Genomic DNA, 8461 nt, shown 5'->3' with positions numbered 1-8461 from the left:
GAAATAAAGCTACTCTTTCTCTTTCCTCCTAAATTCTGTCTCCGTATTTCTATTTGGCAACTGTGTACAGATAGCCAATATTTTGGCAGCAGAAATCAAACTGAAACATCAGCTCATCTGGGTCTCCAACTTGCTGACTACAAATTTTGGGACTTTTCAGCCTGCATATTCATGCGAGTCAATTCCTTATCATAACTATCTTTATATACATACATACATCCTATTGTTTCTGTTTCTCAGGAGAGCCCTAATACACAGGACATGCTCTGGGAAGAATTGTTGGGCCTGTACTGGCCTTGAGGCTCCTGTCCATATTGTTGAGATTTCATATACTTCATGAGGCCCAGAACAGCACCTGCCACAAGATGGGGGTTCAGTAATGATGGTTAAGCTGACCTGCTGTTTTATTCCTAACTTCATGTTCCTTTCACCATGATGACATCACATATGTGAATTTACTCTCATTGTCAAAACTTAAACAAAAGTAAAGGTTAATACGTTATAACTATAAGGTATACGAGCCAATAATCTGTCCTGAGTTCCAAAGCCCTATACTCAGTCACATTGGACCTACAAAGAGGAGGGGATTACAGCACAAAACATCTTACGGAGACCTTGGAAAAATTGTGATAATCATTCAAAATGTGCTCAGCCACAGGAAACTGAGTCTTCCAATATTTCCAGATTTGATAGAACTTTTTTTTGTAATGCGGATGAAATAGAATTTAGATTTTTCAGTAATTAGAAAGATTTTTTCCTCTTATATTAATATATTTCTTCACAGTTGAATTCTTTTTCACTTTTTTTTTTTTTTTTTTGCGGTACACAGACTTTTCACTGTTATGGCCACTCCCGTTGTGGAGCACAGACTCCCGAATGCGCAGGTTCAGCAGCCATGGCTCATGGGCCTAGCCGCTCCACAGCATGTGGGATCTTCCCGGACCGGGGCACGAACCCGTGTCCCCTGCATCAGCAGGCGGACTCTCAACCACTGCACCACCAGGGAAGCCCCTCTTTTTCACTTTTTAATCCTCAGTTTTCTCAGCTGTAAAATGGGGATGTTGTAATTAGAATATCTCTTATATCCTTTCCAGTTCCAGCAATCTATGACTCATAAATTCGAAACTTAGCTTCTAGTTCGGGATCATGTCAGAGAGTACAAGTGTGCTCAAATAACAGAAGAAAAGATGACTAAGCTATGTGGGAGGTTTCACATACAGTGCAACATAAAAAAGAAAGGGAGGGACTTCCCTGGTGGTCCAGTGGTTAGAACTCCATGCTTCTAATGCAGGAGGCATTGGTTGGATTCCTGGTTGGGGAACTAAGATCCCACATGCTGCTTAGCATGACCAAAATTTTTTTTTTAATTTTAAAAATTAAAAGAAAAAGAAAGGGAATATGTTCTTATCATGGCCATGAGATTTGCCATCAATGTCACTACCCTAACTTTTCTTCATTTTATTCTGCACAAGATTTCTTTTCTTATAAATACTTAGGCTCGATGGAAAGATGCTCAACATCATTAATCATAAAAGAAATGCAAACCACAATGAGATATTGAAGCCGAATCTGGTCTCTGTACCCTGAGACTGAATTAAATCTTGGAGACAGTTTTGGGTGAAGTAGAAAAGAATAGCTTTATTGCTTTGCCAGGCAAAGGGGGCCACAACAGGCTAATGCCCACAAAGCTGTGTCCCTACCTGGAGCGGGTAGTGAGGAGTTTTATAGTAATGACTCAAAGAGGGCATGATCAGCTCATGAACATTCTTCTGATTGGTTAGTGGTGAGGTAAGTGGGAGTCAGCATCATCAACCTTCTGGTTCCAACTGGTCTGGGGTCTACTCCCGGCTTGTGGGCAGCATACAGTTAACTTCTCCCACCTGGTGGGGGGTTTCAATTATCTGCAAAACAACTCAAAGACATTGTACTGTATATCCCTTGAGGGGGAAACTGGACCCTGCCCCAAGGCTGCACTATTGTTTCTTTTGACTTTTTCTCCCTTATTTCATATCCCCTCCCTTCCCTAATTAGCTTCTCTTTGAACCTGCCCTCAGGGAAGATCATGGAGGCTGCATGAAGCTTATTTCCTATAATCAAGAAATGGGGGACAGGGGACTTTCCTGGAGGCACAGTGGATATGTCTCTGTGCTCCCAATGTAGGGAGCCAAGTTTGATCTCTGGTCAGGGAACTAGATCCCACGTGCATGCCGCAACTAACGCATGCCACAAGTAAGGAGAGTGCCTGCTGCAACTAAGACCCAGTGCAACCAAATAAATAAAATTTTTTTTAAAGAAAAGAAATGGGGGACACAGAAAGACTTTTGTGCCCAGGAGCCCCATGGGGTCCTGTTTGCTATCAATATCACCTCACGTCCATTAGGATAGCCACTATCAAAAAATAGAAGATAACAAATGTTGGTGAGGATGCAGAGAAGTTGGGACCCTTGTGCATCCTCCTGCTAGTGGGAATGTAAAATGGTGCAGCCATTATGGAAAACAGTGTGGAGATTCCTCAAAAAATTAAAAATGAAATTAGCATATGATACAGCAATCCCACTTCTGGTTATATATCCAAAAGAATTCAAAGCAGGATCTTGAAGAGATATTTTCACACTCATGTGCACTACAGCATTATTTACAATAGCTAAGAAATGGAAGCAACCCAAAAGTCCATTGACGAATGGCTAAAGGTAATGTGAGATATATATATATACATATATATATATATACACACATGGAATATTATTCAGCCTTTAAAAAGAAGGATATCCTACCTCTTGCGGCAAGGCAGATGGGCCTGGAGGACATTATGTTAAGTGAAATAAGCCAGATACAGAAGGACAAATACTGTATGATCCCACTTTTATGAGGAATCTAATAAACTCACAGAATAGGATAGTAGATAGAATAGTGGTTACCTGGGTCTGGACAGACAGGGAAATGGGAAGGTATTGGTCAAAGTGTACAAAGTTCCAATTAGAGCAGAAGAATAAATTCTGGAGACCTCCTGTACAACATAAGGCCTATATGTAGTTGACAGTACTGTACTGTATACTTGAAAATTTGCTAGGTCAGTAGATCTTATGTTCAGTGCTCTTACCACAAAAGAAAAATTATATTAAAAATAAACAAATAAAAATTTAAAAATATAAAGGGGGTAGGAGGAAGCTTTTGGAGGTGAGATGTTGGATGGCCTTGAATGTAGTAGAGGTTTCATGAGTGTATACTTATTTCCTAACTCATCAAATTATTGTTTCCTTTTTATAGATATGCACAGTTTTTTATGACAATCATACCTCAATAAAATGGCTTAAAAAAATGAAAGAAAAAAGAGCACTTGTCAAGGGCTGAGGGGAGGAAGGAATTCATTTTTAATTAATGTACAGTTTCATGTACTTAATACTAATGAACTGTACACTTAAAAATGATTACAATGATAAAATTAATGTTATGTACTTTTTACCAAAAACACAAACCAACAACTATGTTCTGATATTAGAAAATATTCATTAATGAAGCATGCCACCTCAAAAAACCAAACACATATTGTAGAAATGGCAGGAACATGTAAGCACTTGTCTCACTGGATGGTAAACTCCTCAGCCTCCAACTAAGTGAACAGATGTTGCCTGATTCACAGACCAAGATAAACTCTTCCTCTATAGCAAACCCAATGCCTCTCACTGCTCCCAACAGGGCACAGCACCAGGTGATGCTGTTCATTCCCTAGATGGTCACTGGGACATTGATTTTAGTCCCTTTTCAGTATCCACCTAACAACAAAGCAAAATAAAGCTAATATTAGCCTCTGTTTTTCTGTTCTGGGAGAAATGGCCTCTGGATTTAGCCCCGTGAGCAAAGCTGCAAATCCACCTGTCCCGTGCCCAGAATTTCTCTTCTGTGGCAGGTGGTCTAAGGAAGTCTTTCAAGTTTTGTTAAGCCTGCAGACGGATAAGAAAGTCGGGGACTGTACATGTTAGCTTTATTAAGAGCAAGGGTGGCGGTGTGGGGTGCTTTATTAAGAGCAAGGGTGGCGGTGTGGGGCGGTGTGGTGAATGTCCCAAAGTCCCATGGGAGAATGTCCCATGACCCAAGTGAATTGTCAAGGGGAAGATTAACCAAACAGTATTTTTAGTAATTGCCTTTGCAGTTCATATCTCAAGAATATTCAAGGGAAATTTATCTGTTCTACTTAGCCCTGAGGTCATAGTAAGTGCTGTATTTTATTTTCAAACTCTCTCTCCCTTTCTCTTTTCCTTTCCCTCTCTATTTCTGTCTATCAAATCTAGGTTTTCCCAAGGTTCAGTTTATTCTCTAAGTGAAACAAGAGCTCTTTTACAAAATACTTTCAAGTTATTCAGATTGCAGTGCTCTAATTCAGAAGTTACAATTTCAGGTAGAGATGTGCCTCATTTATGTGAAAGTTTGGTCCTTAAAAGTTACTGTGTACACCGCTTTCAGTGTGACCTTCCATGAATGCCTCTGCTAATTTGTTTCATGAAATATTGTCTTTGCTGACAAACATGCCCCCTCGCTAAGCTTTCCTAAAAATCTCCAAAAAATAGCCAACCTGCTAACCCTTTGGCTAGCACACTGAATATGAGGTTTTTGGGAGGATAAGGAGGATAATTTAATTCATAGAGGTGGTGGTGGGTATGAAGTCTCTTTAGCTAAGATGGAACTACATCTCCCAGAATTCCCTTCCCTGCATGGTTCTGGGTTAGGGCTGCACTCACAGGAAAGCTGCAGGAGGCGTGAAAGTGTAAGTGACGTATTTCAGGGCAGGTGCAGCTACAGTCCACTCACACTCACCAATCTCATGGCCCACCTTGGCTTTGGGCAGCCCCAGGCTCACAACTCTGTCCACTTCCCACTGGAGCTTCTCCTTAACTTTCTGAATCCTGGGCCAAGTTCATGAGCAGCATTAGAGTGTAGTGTGCCAGCAGGTCACCCACATTGTTGAGGTTGGAGGTTTGGAGACATTGAGAGACTGCTGTGGGTTCCAGTTTGTCTTTGTGATTCTAGTTTGTCCTTTCTTGCCCCTGCTTCACGTTCATCTTCCCTTCTGGACTGCAGGCCTCAGTGACCTCAGGCCCAGCACAGACACAGGACAGCAGACTCACATACACTGCTCAACCAGCTCCCACAATTGCATGAGGTCTTGTCCCTGCAATAAATCCTTTATATCACTTACATGGTCCTACCTTTCTGCTTGAATCCTAACTAGTTACTGGAGGAAACGTCAGCAAACAACATGTAGAAGCTGAAATTCTTTTTTATTTTTTTTTTAATAAACGCAAGCTCTTGCACGGCAACCCAAATTTATTGAACTACTGATGCTAAGTTACACAAAATTGTACCACTTTTTTTTTTGTGTGGTACGCGGGCCTCTCACTAAGGCTTTTAGTTTACATTTGGCCACCTCAAAGTAGTTGTAACATTAGGTTGGTCAGTTTAAATACTGTGGCTACCTGTTGGATTAGACACACAATCTGTACACCCAAATGTTAATGCATACAAAGCAACAGGTATTGTTAAATAAAATAGCAATAATTACTGCAGCTTAGGCCTTGTGACTAATTACACATGATTAAAATTACTTCCCACATTCACATCCACAGTACTCGTTCACCATTTAACATCTCAACCAAAACATTACACATGTGAAACAATCACTAACAGGCAAAAATACTAAACCTGTTTATTTGGTATTGCAAATACACTTATGCATGAGCAAGCAGGGGAGTCACAGTGAGACTCTCCAGCTGCAGAAGCCTGAACATTATTTACAAAAATTAAAAAATTATTTGAATATATACACTTCTTGTTGTAGACCCCCACTGTACACACAACTATAAATGTTGTTCCCTATGTAAACAAAAGAAGAAACATATAATAAAAGATTTGAAAAGTCTGGACATTTTCTTCCCAACAGATATTAAAAGCAACGTCTTTAATCTAAGACATTTTACTGAAAGGACTATCATATTTTAAAGACAAGATCACTATCTCCACAGTTCTTTTAATTAAAAAAACTGTATAGCTGTGTTAATCAAAGCGATTACAATACAAGGTAAGTGAGTAAAATACAATGATAATCACCTTGAATTTCTTTAAAAAAATTACAATAAACTACAAGTATCAAAGAAGCAAAGTTATCTGGAGTAGTCTATATAGGAGCTCTTTGGGCTTTCTTTTATTATGGTAAAATAGTGGTGCTTTTAGGATTTACATTATTATACTCTCCAATACAAAGTATGGGATGTGTTCACCATTTTCATACATATACAACATTGGTGGATGAAAAATTTCTCTTAGCAGTAATACTGGATTGTAGCCTCTGGTTTTACCAGCTGCATACTCTAGGACTATTATATAAGTAAAAAATCTCTCTTGTGATACTGGAAAGTGATTAGAATGTGCAAACTGATGTAGTAGCTTTCACCTGCCTCTTAAAGTGCTCCGCCACAGAAAATTTAACATGTTGGTAGGTTTAACAAAGTTGGAATGCTGGCACCATTGAAGTGAGCAACAGTTCTTCAGACCTGGCTCAGAGCTGCAATGCATTTATCAATAGTATATTAAAGCAGCTGACATGATGACATTTTGCAGTCCTTCCTAGGCACTGGAGTTTTTCTGTAAATTTGCTGCACTAGGTCATAAAAGATCTCATTAGCATTTATTTTATTTTGCAGAGGATTCTAAGATGGCATATTGTCTTGCTAGATGTTGACCTTGTTTCTTTCCTACAACTCTTTCATCTATAATCATTGGAACATCATCAGTGTCTTTAACTCGAAGAATCTGTTCTCTCAGACATTGTAAATCATTAAATGTGGACTCTGCTGTGATGGAATAAACTAATGTAACGCTCTGTCCGTTTTTCTTTCTTTTTTTTTTTTTTTTTTGCGGTACGAGGGCCTCTCACTGCTGTGGCCTCACCCCTTGCGGAGCACCGGCTCCGGACGCGCAGGCCAAGTGGCCATGGCCCACAGACCCAACCGCTCCGCGGAATGTGGGATCTTTCCGGACCAGGGCACGGACCCGTGTCCCCTGCATCGGCAGGCAGACTCTCAACAACTGCGCCACCAGGGAAGCCCTTTTTTTTTTTTTTGGCTTTGTCCGTCTTTCATGTACAAATCCCTCATTGCTGTAAATTGTTGCATTCCCGCAGTATACCAGATTTCAAGCATACACTGTTGTGCATCTACTTCAGCTTACTTTCTATAAAAATCTATATAGGATCATATTTTTCAACAAAAATTTCTTGAACAAATTGTACAGTCAGAGCAGATTTTTCAACTCCTCCCGAGCCAAGAACGACTAGCTTATACTCATGCATATTGCAAACTTGTAAAACCTAGTATCTCTTGTGCTGTCACCGGGTCCCTGCAGCCAGCGTCGCCTCCTGCTCCCTCCGGGTCGCTGCTCCCAGAGCCACGCGGTACTGCTGCTACTGCTGCCGCCGCAGATCCAGCTGGTTTACCGAAGATGAAATTCTTGGACCTGATCAAATTCTGCTTTGTAAAGCCCTTCACCTCAGTGGAGGGTAGTGGCATCCAGACTCAATCTCTCATTTTCTCTGGAGCGTCCCTGCAAGTCAGTGACTGGAAGAATAACTTCTGGCTTCCTTGGGGCCTCCCTGCACAATCTCACCCTTATTGCTCTCTCTTGATTCCACTACCTCAGTCCCTTGGTACTCACCACTGTCCAGCCATGCTGGTTCATGTTTCTTTAGAGTCCCTTTATATCTGAAATAAGACCAGTGTATAACAAATCATAATTTCTTACTGCAAATATATAGTTTTAATTTTTTTCTCGTTAAACTTTATTTAGAAATAACTCTGAAAACTTCAGAGGTAAGAATTTCTCCTCTATGGTATAAGGGGAAGAATATGGAGCTAGCAGTCAACCCCAGCTCTGCTCCATCAGTCTGACCTATGAGCAAAGCCCTGAATCTCTTTAGATCTTCCAACCTTCATCTGTAGACAGAAAGAACCGAAATTGATGACCTCTCAAGACCTCTCTAACTTCAAACATTCTATTCAGAATAAACTTCTAAACAATGCTCTAAATACACTAAGAGAAATTTCATCTTTAAAGGAACTGGAAGTAAATAGCTGTTTGTACATTTTCAAAGGTATGTCAGACATAGCTGTGTTAAAGCTTTTTCTGGAATGAAGCTCAGAGCAAATTTAATCACTAATGATAAATTAACTCTAATTTTTAGCATACAGTTTACATAGTTTTTGATCTTTTATTTTCATTTTGATAATCTTGGTTTTCTTTTAAGTATCCTGCCTCGATACTATTTAGGAGTATGTGAAATATAAACTGTAAGGAGGTAATTAAAATATCCTAGTAGCTCTGAAGGAAAACTACTTCAGGTTAAAGCTCCTTTACTGTGTCACCTGGAAACAGCAAGTTAATGCATTATTTTAATATTACTGTGAAGAATACA

The 8461-nt window shown here is 39.9% G+C and overlaps 1 pseudogene; it reads right to left on the bottom strand.

Moving 5' to 3' along the window:
• Positions 1–6148: 6148 nt before the first annotated feature.
• Positions 6149–8108, bottom strand: LOC101271588 (ras-related protein Rap-1b-like; annotated as a pseudogene).
• Between the last annotated feature and the right edge of the window lie 353 nt (positions 8109–8461).

This window comes from Orcinus orca, chromosome 5 (genome assembly GCF_937001465.1).
Source record: "Orcinus orca chromosome 5, mOrcOrc1.1, whole genome shotgun sequence".
In the NCBI taxonomy this organism is placed as follows: domain Eukaryota; kingdom Metazoa; phylum Chordata; class Mammalia; order Artiodactyla; family Delphinidae; genus Orcinus; species Orcinus orca.
The sequence above is the reverse complement of the archived record's forward strand: the minus strand, read 5'-3'. Positions and strand labels throughout refer to the sequence as shown.